The 13,742-nt window shown below is 44.7% G+C and overlaps 1 long non-coding RNA gene across 1 annotated transcript; it reads right to left on the reverse strand.

Moving 5' to 3' along the window:
• Positions 1 to 277: 277 nt before the first annotated feature.
• LOC311604522 lies at positions 278 to 13,332 on the reverse strand. The gene is made up of 3 exons (XR_014781538.1): positions 13,198 to 13,332; positions 1,714 to 1,816; positions 278 to 424 (listed from the first exon to the last, which is right to left on the reverse strand). It is a non-coding gene; the product is annotated as an uncharacterized lncRNA (long non-coding RNA).
• Between the last annotated feature and the right edge of the window lie 410 nt (positions 13,333 to 13,742).

Here is a 13,742-nt window from a genome sequence, read left to right on the forward strand (position 1 = left end):
CAGTCAGGCATCTAGAAAGATTCAACCACCTCCATCAGCCAAACATATCTATGTATCTCTGAACCGATCTGGAGCCCCTCACCTCAAATAAGCACATAGATGTGCAGGTGTAGATACAAACTCGAGCATGCAGGGATATGCCACAGGAGACGGTAGAGAGGGGCAGTGTATTTTTTTTTTATGCCTCTTTGCTTATCTAGCCACCTGAAAATTTGACAAAGTTCATTTGAATGGCTAATTCAACTTGAATAATAAAAACAAGTATGTCATTTAAGAACGTTTTATTACATGTGTTTCTGTTGGAGCGGGGATGGGTGGGGATGTCACAGCACATGTGAGGAGGTCAGCTTTCAGAAGTTGAGTCTCGTCTTCTACCACTTTTGCTCCTAGAGATCTATCTCAGGTTGTCAGCGTTATCAGTGGTCTACAAAGCGAATCCAGGACAGCCAAGGTTACATAAAGAAACCCTGTCTCAAAAAAACCAAAACAAAAGTCTATATGCTCATTCAACCCATACTGCCACAGCTCCGATTCTTTTGGAATTGTCCTTAAAGAAGTTTGTTTGATTAGTTTTTCAGACAGTGTCTCACTATATAGGCCAGGTTTGCCCCCAGATGCCCAATTCTTCTGCCTCAGTTTCCCAGCAACAACTATAGGCATGGTAAAAAAAAATTGGAGACATTTCTTTCATGACATCTTCAGAATCAAGATTTCAAAGAAGCAAGAACCAAGGTGCTAGAAGCATCTTTGGGATACACAAGATGCTCAGGGCAGCAGGGACACCCGAGCCCAGTCAATGAGCTTCAAATCTCTGAAGGAGGTCACAGAGCCAAGAACCTCCCGGTCCCTACCTCAGGGCTTGGCACACAGTGGGCAATGAATAGGTGCTAGTAGGAAAAATAACATAGGAACAGCAGTGTGAAGCAATAAGATGTTCTCTCCAGTAATCTTCATGCCCCATACATCTGCCCAGAGAATCAAGGCTGCCTAGGGGGCTCTGTTGCCACTACTGCGGCTATAAGAATAATGTCTCATCTTCTCTTTCCATCTTTGTTTCTAATGAAGACACAAGGTTAAGCTTTAACTAAACTGTCCCCAGCTTCATTGTTTATAATCAACCTGTACAGATGTGCCTCAGTAGCCACGTGGATTTAGTTCCAGGCTCCCCAACCACCGCCACACACACATATACACACCAACACACCTGCCCATGCTCAAATGCCAGGATGCTGAATTGACTTGTTTACCATGGCTTTGTGTTTGTATATAACCTATCCATAGCCTCCCACGTACTTGAAGTCATCTCTAAGATGACTCATGGTATTACACTGTACATGGTATGCTCACTATTGTCATAAAGTGCTGTTTAGGGATTAATGACAGAGTAGTGACAGTTCTATACATGTTTAATCCAGATGTAGTTATTCTCCAAATACCTTTAATCCACAATTGACTGACTTTGCAGAGGCATGGCTTGGAGAGAAGGACAGCCTACATTTGACCCAAAGAGACAGAATCATCGCCATAGGCAAAGGCAGGCAGGTTCTAAAGCAGCCTTCATACCAGCTTCAACACCTGCAAGTCCAGACAAGTCCTCTCCTGGCTACAGATCCACTTGCTCAGGGTCAGAGCTGTGTGGGGCATCAGCCAGTGAGAGTCCCCAGTCATCACGGGTGTCCCTGCCCTTGTCAGCTTGACTCTGCTTGTACTTACTCTTGCTGCCCTTGGATTCCTTTACTTTGGCCAAGGCTCCTGACATCTTGGTACCCCCATCTTCCAGGAGACTCTGGAATTCCTCCTTTCCTGCTGAGGGGTGCTGGAGATAGGGAAGAGCGTGAGCTATGTTCATTCAGCCCATTCTGCAGTATAGTTTTCAGGAAAATGGAAAAGAAATGCCCCTCAATGCCATTCAAATGGTAGCACTCTACGGTAAAACAATAGTCTGCAATACTGCTCAGGGTAAAGGTGCTTGTGCCAAACCTGTCAGCCTGCATTTACTCCTTGGATCCCCATTGTAGAGGAGAAAACCAGCTTCTAGCAGATGTCCTCTGACCTCCCACACATGCACATAAGCACATACGTATGCAAACACATACATGTGATAATAAATAAGGCAATGAAACAGAGGCCTGCATGCATGTCACTCTGCAGTCAGCTGATTTTGTGCCCGGAAACCTCTGAAATGGGCAAGCTAATTCTGTTTGGCTCTATCAGGAAAATCACCTTCAATTCAGAAATCTCTCCAGATGGCTCTCTACTGCTTGTGCCCTCCTTGGGCATTTTGGAGTCTTTTATTATAATTATGTGAAACAGAATCCTTAATTTCATGATGGGCTTTGTCACATCAAGAGCTAACCAAGTGCTAAGCCCTCCATTTAGAGCCTATTGTTTCATTTAATCCTTGTGAAAGCCCTGCAGAGGAGGGTTAATTCCAGTTTTATAGAAATAAAAATAGTATGTGTTGGTGGCACCCAAAATAGACTAGCAGGCCCACAGTCTGATAGAGCCACTGGTAGGACTAAGGTAGGCTCTTGCACGTTATTTACAAATCAATTTTCTATGTTCCAAGCATTTAAAGATATATTGCTATATAGGCAGACAATCACAGGTTGTAGTGATTAAATGAAATGTAGAAACAGGTTAACCTGACACCCGCTAAGGCCAAGCATGACCAGTAATTGGCTAGAAGGTAATTATAGGCATGGTGTGTATGGGAATTGAGCAAACCAAATGTACATTTTCTCTATGTGAAGTTTAACTCTTTGTTGAACAAGTCTCACTTACCGTTTTTACCAGCTGCCCAGTATGGCTTAGCCTGCCTTGGCCACTCGGTTGATTTAGGAAGATTTAAGAGTCAGAGAAAATGATACTAGTAGTCTGCCTGACTGTTAGTGCTTGGAGTTCATTAGCAAATGAGAGATGCTCTACAAGACACAGTGACTAGCTAGCTCCCTGGTGAAGCAATATGAGCAGGAGAGAGCCCCCTGCACCGCCCTCCCCCCTCTCCCCCCGCACCCCCCTCCTGTGCTCTGTCTGAGCTAGGCTTTCTAGAGAGGCATGGGCTACGGGTATCGGGGCTCTCCTCATCTCCTTCCTCCGGGTCCAACAATGACAAAATCAAGCTGGACTCAAGATCTCCATATTGACCGGCCTTGACTCTCTAGAGCCCCAGAGAGTCTGCTCTAGGGCAGCACTGAAGGCTGAATCTCATAGGAATGGAAACTATGTGGTTGTAACCCTGAGCATACACATCTGGCTCTGGGACTGGAGTTATAGACATGTTATCAGCTGCCAGGTGGGTGCTGAGAAATAAGCCTAAGTCCTCTGCAAGAGCAGCTAGTGCTCTTAACCACTGAGCCATCTATAGCCCCAGGTTTGAAGAAAGGATGAAGGGAAGACGGGGGTGGGTGGGCAGAAAGACAGAGACAGAAAAAGAAAGAAAGAAGGAAAAGAAGGAAGGAAGGAAAAAGAAACCAAGAAAGAAAGGGAAATGATGGGCATTGACACCAGCTGAAGCAGGGCTCTCAGAACACAGACCACAGAAGCTCCAGCCCCTCAAAATGTTTTTCAGTTCAGCACCCTGTCCAAGAGGCCTTCGATGATAGACTTTGATTTGAAGCTTCCTTCACTATATTTAGCCTAATGCTCGGAAACAGGCAGAGCCAATGTGGCTTAGCAGCTTCCCCCATCCACCACTCTCAATGTCGCTCCTCTCAGAGCAATCCACCATGGGACCCAATCCCGGCTGGGCATGCACAGACGACACTGGGATGAGCTCCCCTAGACACAGAGGGCAGCGTCCTGTTAGAAGGAAGCGCCTTTCTCTGCTGCCTCCTGATCCTTCTCTCTCTGTCATTTCTCGTTCTCCCTTGTGCAGCCCAATGGTACAGCAGCCAGACAAGAGAACAAAGGTTTCAGGTGTGAGTGTCCCAAACCTGAGGCAGTGGGAAGACATCAAGTCACCGCACCCAGCATATGGACACACCTCAACAAAACACAGGCAGTCTACAGCAAGCTCATGGCCAACATCAACTTAAATGGAAAGAAACTCAAGGCAATTCCACTAAAATCAAGAGCAAAACAAAGTTCACCGCTCTCACCAAACCTATCCCACATAGCATTTGAAGTTTTAGCTAGAGCAATGAGACAACTGACAAGGAAATCAAGGGGGATACAAATTAGAAAAGAAGAAGCCAAAGTATCTTTATTTACAGCTTATATGATAGTGTCCATAAGTGACCGTAAAAATTCCACCAGGAAGCTCCTACATTAATACACATTTTCAGTAAAGGAGTTGGATACAAAATTGAATCATAAAACAGTAGCCTGGACTGAGAAAGAAATCATGGATGGAAACTACAACTTTCATATTAGTCTCAAAAATATAAAATATCCTGAGTTAATAACTCTAACCAAGCAAGAACTAGAAAAATGAATAACCCAATTGAAGACTTGGGTTCAAATGTAAGCAGAGAATTCTCAAAAGAAGAAACTCCAATGAGAAGCATTTAAAGAAATGTCCAACATGTTTAGTCATCAGAGAAATGCAAAACTAACTACTTTAAGATTTCATCATGCCAGTCAGAAGGGCCAATATTGATTTTTTTAAAAAAAAAGGCAGCTCAAGCTGTCAAGGCTATGGAGTAAGGATTGCTGGAGCGAGTGCAAACTTGTACAGCCACTATGGAAATCAGCATGACAGTTCCTCAGGAAAATGGGACTCTGCTTCAAAATCCAGTTATATCACTCTTGGGCACATACCCAGACATTTGCTCAACCACCTTCATTGCTGCCCTACTCATAATAGGCAGAAGTTGAACCCAACCTGGATGCTTCTCAATAGATGAATGGATAAAGAAAATGTATATTTATACAATGGAATATTACTCAGTTGTTTAAAAAAACGAAATCATAAAATTCTCAGATAAATGTATAGAATTAGAAAAAAAATCATCCTGAGTAAGGAAATCCAGACCAAGAAAGACAAATATGGCATGTTTTCACTTATATGTGGATATTAGCTATTAAGTCAACAATAAGTGAGCTATACTTCATAGGACCACAGAGGTTCTGTATAGAGGGAGGCAGTAGGGGGAATGAACCCCTCCTTAGGATAGGGAAATAGAATAGGCAGTTATGGATAAATAAGAGTGTGTGTGACTGGGATGGGAGGATTCAGTGGGGAAGAAGATGGAATATGGAAATGGGAAGAAACAGCTAAAATTAAGGGTCATTTGAAGGCTAGTATGGAAACATAATACACCAGAATCTTCCATATATATATGCAATCTAAATGAAATCTCCAAGTAACAGGGGAGACAGAGAGACAGAGTCCCAACTGGCCATCTCTTGTCACCAAATGAAACTTCCAGTGCCAGGATAGGTTACATCTAATTAGGGGTGCCATGGGAACCCCCAAACGAAGTAGATTGTTGCCAAAACTATAGCTTGCTCTCCACAAACCGACGGCAAGGCCCGATTGCTGAAGATAACACCTACACAACTCCCTGAACACAGAGAGGCTGAGCTGGTGCCTATTTAGAGCCTTCCCCACTATGGGCTATTGCTCTTAGTACTGGATGACACTCTGTGTACTAACTACCAAAGGAGGAAGGCAAACACCAACCCAGCTAGAGCCTCTTTGATCTACAATGGTGTCCTGCTATACCAGTGCAGTGGTGGCATGAAGCTTATGGGAGTGACCGGGTGATATCTGACTTAAGTTGAGGCCCACTCCACAAGATGGAACCCATAACCCAACGTTGCTTAGGCAACCAAGAACCTAACACTAGATAGCCCAGAGGCCTAGGGCAAAACCTAATACTGCTGTTCTACTTAAGTGACACAGAAATAAAAGGACTGCTAGTGACATGCTGCTACACTTATAGATCAGTGTCTTGTTCACCAGAGAAATTTCCTCCTGCGGCAGATGAGGACAAATACAGAGACCCACAGCCAGGCACCATGCAGAGAGTGAGAGACCATGGAGCAACCCTCAGCCCTAAACAAGATGTCTCCATAAAATCCCTCCCCCTCAGGACTCAGTGGAAAAGGAGTTGGAAGGAATGTAAGAGCTAGGGGTAGGGGTGGGGGTTGGGGGGATGGCAGGATGGAGGACACCAAGGAAACAAGGCCTTCTGAACATAATAGGACTGAGGCACATACAAACTCTCACATGGAGACTAAGGCATATGCATGGGGCCTGCACATCTATGCACCAGAGGAGGTCCTAGAGCTGAAAGAAACGGACACATGCCCCCATCCCTAGGCCAGAAGCAGTCTGCAATTGATAGCCATTTGCAAATGAAACTTTAATTTCCTCCAAGGGTCTCACTGGGGAAGCAAACTGCTCTTAAGGGTAGGCCGCTTGCCAGTGGGGGATGCCAACAGAAAATTAACTCAACTGTGTCTTCGGAGGTTTCTGGCCTCATAATATCAGGTTAGACCTTTTTCTTTTCTCTTTTTCTTTCTTTCTTTCTTTCTTTCTTTCTTTCTTTCTTTCTTTTTAAATTTTCTCTTTCTAAAGTTTTAATCTATTTATCTTTTATCTTCTCTCCCCCACCCCCCAACCCTAAAAGTTCTTTGCTTATATGTTATGGCTTCCAGTTTTATATTTTTCTAGGATTCCTGAGTGTGGGAACACATGAATCTCTGTATCTGTTTCTTGTGCCTTTTCTTGGCCCCTTTTCCTTCTGTTTGTTTGGTTGGTTCTATTCTGATGTATTTTTGTTTTGTTATATTATATTACATTTATTATATTATAATTTATTAGAAGCCTATTTGTTTTGTAATGAAAGATATAAAGGGTGGATCTGGATAGGGGAGGAGGTGGAGAGGGGCTGGGCAGGGGTAAAGGGAAGGGAAACCGTAGTCAGGATCTATTATATGAGGGGGAAATCTGTTTTCAATAAAAGAAAACTAAAAAAAACTTAAAGTGCACAGAAGTAGGTATATAGGGTATATTATAAACGCAATGCTATTTTTACACAAGCGGCTTGGGCACTGGAGGACGATGTAGGTGTGCATTGTCTGCAGGGCACTTAGAGCCACACCCCAGCGGCAGGATGGACGGTGACATTTTACCTTTAGTACTCATGACGACAAACCTCTTAGCAGTCATCCACAAGTGAAGGAGTTACTGCCCCAAGCTGTCAGTTTCCCTTGAGAGTTAGCTCCGCTAATGAGAATGGCTCACTGAGTGTCGCTCTCTCTCCTAGGGCAGCGCATGCCCACTAGATGGGCAATGCAGCAACACGTCCACTCCCAATTCCCTTGATCCAACCCAGGCAACCTTGAAGTAACTTTCCCCTGGGGTCACCTGAGGCCAGGTGGTGACTCCGTAGTGATCCCAACTCTCACCTTCTGAGATCTACCTTGCAGCCCGTTTCCAGAAAAGCTAGCCAATAAAGCTTCATTCATCCTATTCTCCTGGTCTCTTTGGCCTGGGGGGCGGGGCGGAGGGCAGGAGGGGGAGGGGGCACCCGGCGCAGCAGAAGCAAGATGACGAAAGGAACTTCATCCTTTGGAAAGCGTCGCAATAAGACGCACCCGCACAAGGTGTGCCGCCGCTGTGGCTCCCAGGCCTACCGCCTTCAGAAGGTGACCTGTGGCAAATGTGGCTGCCCTGCCAAGCGCAAGATGAAATATCACTGGAGCGCTAAGGCTGAGAGACTAGACACAACTCGGACTGGGTGGGTAAGGCACCTAAAAATTGTTTACCACAGATTCAGACACGAATTCCGTGAAGGCTGCTGCAGCTTCCAGTTCATCTTGAGGATTTCAATCAGTCATAAAACAAATGCTCTGGTTTAAACAAAAACAAAAACAAAAACAAACAAACAAAAAAACCTTTGTCCTTATTTTTTTAATGTATTTTTAACTAAAATATAATTTTGTCATGATTAGAATGGAAGAAGGAAAAACCTTAGCTCGGGCTTAACAAAGGTTAACGCATTCACACCAAGGCACCCTTGACTTCACAACAGTTTTAAAACAAACTTTCCCCCCACCCCCCACCCCACCCCAAATGAGTGTTCACACCAAGCCTGAACTTAGCCAGTGTCCCTGACTTGACAGCAAGGGGCCAAGTGACTTATTAACCTCTATCATGGGTTCTTTCAACTTTTTACCATTTGGCTGAAATGCCAAAAGTCCACTGTCTGATTGTTAAACAAATACAGTTGCCGACTTTCCTGGAAAAGATCTGTTTTGTCAGCAATTCAAGCATGAATATTGGAATCTGAAAATGAAGAAAAGAGCCGTAGTAAGGCCCTGGGAGTTATCCCTCCAAAGTAAAATATTCCTAGTGTATACAGGATCCTCCGCAGTGTTACTGCTGCCCAGCTGTCCGTGGGCAGAGGTGTATCCACAACCAGATGTGTTCTATTTAGGGCCGGAATCATCTTGAATAGTTGGGCTTTGGAAAAAATGGCTTTGGATCAATATCTATCTGAGTCATAGGACGACAAATTTAATTTTGGACTCTATGCCATCCCCCCAGGCTGAGAATTCTGGGAAAATATTAGTAGAACTATGTAGAGATTCAAACATGTTGCAAAGAAGTGTGGCTTCTGAGAAAATTTCATAAGAAGGAACTGAGCCTAAAACCAGGGCCAGGAAAGAGGTGAGTTTAGTTTGGGGAAACTCTTAAGTTGCCCCCCAGTTTTAGGTCTGGTGATTTCATCAGGGATGATGAAATCAAAGAAAGGTCCAGGTCTTAGAGTAGGGTCCAGGAGGATCTCAGAGAAAGGCTTTGTGGTCATGCTAATGAGAACTGGAACGGTCTATGGAAACTGGTCCTTCCAGTCACCCTTGAGATTTTTCTCATGATGAGTAACAAAAAAAATGTTAGCTGAAAAAGAGTGAATGATTAAGGAGCATGTCTGCGACAGGTGTGGGAAGGACCACAGCCAGGGGCCTGAGATGGGGTCCGTTCAGGCCCTGAGTGGAAGCCAGCAGCTTCTCTCCACATGCTGAGTGGGCCAGAAGGCAAGGCGACAGATGTATGGTTTACCAGAAGCCCACAGGTCTGTACACATGTGTTGTATACCAATCCATTCACTTGTGTTAGAAAGAAATTATAGCTCACTTTCTAACTCTGTCCATGAAAGTCAGGAGATAACGCACACAAAATCCTATGAGCTAAGTCGGGTTCCCTCAAACTGATACGCTGTAGCCCTGCCCACCCCACTCAGTGTCTAAGAAAGTGACTGTATTTGGTGATGAGGTCTTTAAGGAGCCAGATAAGGCTGTAACATCCACGTATGGGCCCCAACACAATAGAACTAGGAGGACATTTGCAGACAGACATGTACAGAGAGAAGAACATGTGTAGCCATGGGGATAAGTCAGCCATCTTCAAATCAGAGAGATCTCAGAAGAAACAGAGCCACCCACACTGTCATCTCAGACGACTAACTTCAGAAACCGAGGAAACATGTTCCTATTATCTAAACCTCTCAGTCCATTATATTTTGGTAAAGTAGCCTAGGGTGGCTAGTCATCAACCTGGCGCATAAAAATAAGGCGATTGTGTCTATCCCCCACCCTGGGACCCAGTTCTATGTCTAGCCTATGGTATACGGTATACTCAGTGTTTGTGGAATAAGATGATGACTGAGGATGTACCTAGCTCTTCAAATGTCTCATGGGGCTTCATTGTAGTAGAGAGACTCATTAGAAAGCTATGCATCTTGCTGGGTTCTGAAATGCTGTAACTGCACAGCGTTATAGATGATTGCAAATCCCCAAAAGGTAAGATGGTGGGAGAAAGCACTTTGAATTGGTTTTTTTTTTTTCCAGCACAGCTGTGTGAAGGAGATCAATGCTTAATGGTTATTTCTCTATTGGAAAGCAACTGTGACCTTGTCCCATGGGCTGCTTCCAACAAGGACCTGCCTTAGATCACTAGTCATTCTAGCTGCCACCAAGACTTCTTTCTTTCTGTCTTCTGTGCCCTGGCATTGATCCTATTCTATTTCTCTCTTCATACAGAAAGCAATGGCGCGTGTTATCAGTCAGGGTTCTGCAGAGGCGCAGTGCTGATACATTACATGTAATTATAAGAAGGGAGAGGCTGGGAACCTTCAGTAAGGCAGGAGACACTGTCAACAGAACAAAGCGACAGCCTACAGACTGGGTAAAGATCTTTACCAACCCTACATCTGGCAAAGGACTAATATTCAAAAGAGATAAAGAACTCAAGAAACTAAACACCACCAAACCAAATAACCCAATTAGGAAATGGAACTCAGAATTAAACAGAGAATCCTCAACAGAGGAATATCAAATGGCTTAAGGAAATGCTCAACATCCTTAGTCATCAGAGAAATGCAAGTAAAAATGACTCTAAGATTCCATCTTACACCCATCAGAATGGCTAAGATAAAAAACTCAAGTGATAGCACATGCTGTCAAGGATGTGGAGAAAGAGGAACACTCCTCCATTGCTGATGGGAGTGTGAACTTGAACAACCACTTTGGAAATCAATCTGTCACTTTCTCAGAAAACTGGGAATAGGGCTACCTCATGACCCAGCAAATCTACTCCTTCGAATATACCCAAAAGATGCTCCACTACACAACAAGGACATATGCTCAACCATGTTCATAGCAGCCTTATTCATAATAGCAAGAATCTGGAAACAACTTAGATGTCCCTCAGTCAAAGAATGGATAAAGAAACTGTGGTACATTTACACTATGGAATACTACTTAGCTAGTAAAAACAAGGAAATCCTGAAATTTTCAGGCACATAGATGGAACTAGAAATGATCATCCTGAGTGAGTTAGCCCAGACCCAGAAAGATACACACGGTATATACTCACTTATAATTAAACACTAGCCCGACAGGGATGTCCCCTGAAAGTCTTCACTTAGCAGAAGATTGGAATAGATACTGGGACTTCCTATTGGGACTCCAGGTGAGAGAGGTAAGGGAGAATGAGGAAATAGAGTCCAAGAAACCTACAAGAAGACCATCAAAGCTGGCAGATCTGGACCCAGGGGGGTCAGCTCAAGCTACTGTACCAACCAACGACAATGTATGCAGTAAACCTAGAACCCCTATTCAGATCTAGCCAATGGACAGCACATTCTTCACAATTCTGTGGAGAGCAGGGACTGACTCTGACATGAACTCTGGTGCCCCCTATTTGACCACTTCCCCTTGGTAGGGAGGCCTGGTGGCACTCAGAGGAAGGGTAAGCAGGCTACCAGGATGAGACCTGATAGGCTGTGATCATATGGGAGGGGAGGAGGTCCCCTTCTGTCACAGACCTAAGAGAGAGGAATAGGGTGAAAGAGGGAGGGAGGGGGGCACAGGAAGATACAAGTGAGGGGATAACAATTGAGATGTAATCTGAATAAATTACTTAAATAAAAAAAAAAGGAGTTATCAGATTGGCTTACAAGATCAGAGGCTGTACAATCCCAAGACGGACACGCTGAGAGCCAGGAAAATCAGTAACTACTCAGTGCTCAAAGCTAGAAGCCAGCGGACAAGAGGGGCCAAGGAGATTATCCCACTCTAAGGCCAGAGGCCTGGAAGTCCCTTGGAGAGTTGCTGGTGTGAGGCCATCCGCAAAGGTTGAGGAAGCTGTAGTGTGACCTCTGAGTCCGTGATGGCAGCAAAATGGAATGTACCCACTCAAAAAGAGCTGGGCATGGGTGGGGCACAGATCCCCTCCTTCTGTCTTCTGTTCCGTGTTGGCCCCCAGCCTACAGCACCACGGGCTATATGGTGCCCACACTTAGGGTACCCTTCCTCACTCAGTTTGCCGACCCTTGGGTCACTTGTCTCTAGATACAGAAAAGCCCAGAAGGGTGCTCTGCACGAACTTCCCAAGTACTTCTTAATCCAGCTGAGTTGACAATCAGGGTCAGACAGCATAATACTTAGATGGGCCTGGGCTTATTGCTCAACACATAAAGAAGCCAAGACTATGGTACCAATTTTTTTCCAAAAAGAAAGAGCTGTATGGTGTCCCTCCACTGACCAGAAGATAGCAGGCTTGCTCACAGCTGTCTCCTGAGAAGACTGTAGTGAAATTGCTTAAAATATGCAGGTGAGTTGATGTCACGTGATTGGATCCCACACCCACATTATTCAGGTCTTCCCTGAAACTGTTGGTGGTGCTGCTCACTTGGATTCAAAGCCTTAACCCTCTGCTCCCTGTCCAAGTGTCTTTGGAGGTTTGTGGGACCACTGGATTCTGGAGGTCATTTTAGATTGGATCCCAGGATTCTCTGCCTGAGTCCTGAATAACAGTGTGCCCAGCATAGCGGGTTTCAGAAACACAGAAGTTGTCGTTTTATGGCCAGATTTTCGTCCCCTCCATGCATGGCTTAGTCTCTAAGCCTAGGAGGATCACACTTATTTCTCCTATATGCTTGAGTCTCTGTATCAGCACACCCCTTTCCAGGTTCCTCCCAGCACAATCCTCCTCCCTCTCCATCTTTGGCCTTTAGCACTCCACCGGGGTCATGGCCTTAGGCACAGAGATCTTCCAGGCTTCTAAACTTTCTACCCCCTTGTTTGACTAACTCTACTCACAGACTCTCCCATGTCAAGCCTCAGGGGGCCCTGGGTCTAGGGGGGGGGGAAGAGGCTTGTCTTTGTTGTTTTATGCCTGAATGTCATAGATGGGAAGTTTACAGAAGGAGCAAGAGTGAAACTCATAAAAACCAGCTAAGAATGTCTCCCACACTCCCCTGTGGCCATTGCTGTTGGCTCAGGGTCAGAAACGCCAGTTGCAGTTTCTATTATTAAACATGCAGTCAGATAGCCCTGTGTGCCTTCAAGTTCCACATCCTCAAACCCAATTAACCACAGATCAAACGCTTCCCTCAAAAAACATTGCACCTCTAGGCTTCATAGTGTCACTGAGTGGTAAAGCCCTTACCTAGATATACAAGGTACCGAGAACCTACAAAAAGAATTTACAATTATAATTACACAGACACATTGTCTGTATGTTTCCCTACATAACAGTTATAATAAAGACCTGTGTACCATTCATAATATTAAGTAATATAAATAGAGATGTTTTTAAATGCCATTCAAAGAGGATGTGTATACAGACTCTGTACCAATGTGGTGCCATTTTCCATAAGAGACTTGAGCTCCTAAGGACTTTGCATCCACAAAGATCTTAGACCATCACTTCAGATACTGAGGGACATCTGTACACATTACCTGATTCACCTTAGGTACTTGAACAGGAAACATGAGATTCTAGAACATACCAGAGTTCATACACAAACTGATCAAATGATCTTTTGTGCTGCTTTGCTTTAGAAAGAATTGTTTCAAGACAGGCTGGGGGTGGGAGGTACCATGTGCAGGCCAGAGAGCTATGGAGAGAAAAGATTGTTCCCAGGGACACAGAGGAACGGCCAAGAACTATAATTCTAACCTTTGCCCTCCACGGTTCAGTGGCTTGTGGGCTGGAAGAAGGAAAAGTGACATCTGTGATTTAGTCCACATGAGACGCTCGACCTCCCCAGCTTCATGCTTCAACAGGCTCAGTGTGGGGCTGAGGCTGGCTGAGCATCCCAGGAAACACTGGGGTGGGGGTGGGGAGCGTGGCTGGAAGAAGAAGAAGAAGAAGAAGAAGAAGAGGAAGCAGTCCCTATGTTTGTCTCTGACACTAATTACAAAAACCTTCCCCTCCTTCGGGCTGTTTTGTGGTAGATTTTCTGCTTATGTTAATTTTTACAACAAATTAGTTTGTTTGGCTT

Source organism: Acomys minous, assembly GCF_964271855.1.
Source record: "Acomys minous genome assembly, chromosome: 9".
Lineage (NCBI taxonomy): Eukaryota > Metazoa > Chordata > Mammalia > Rodentia > Muridae > Acomys > Acomys minous.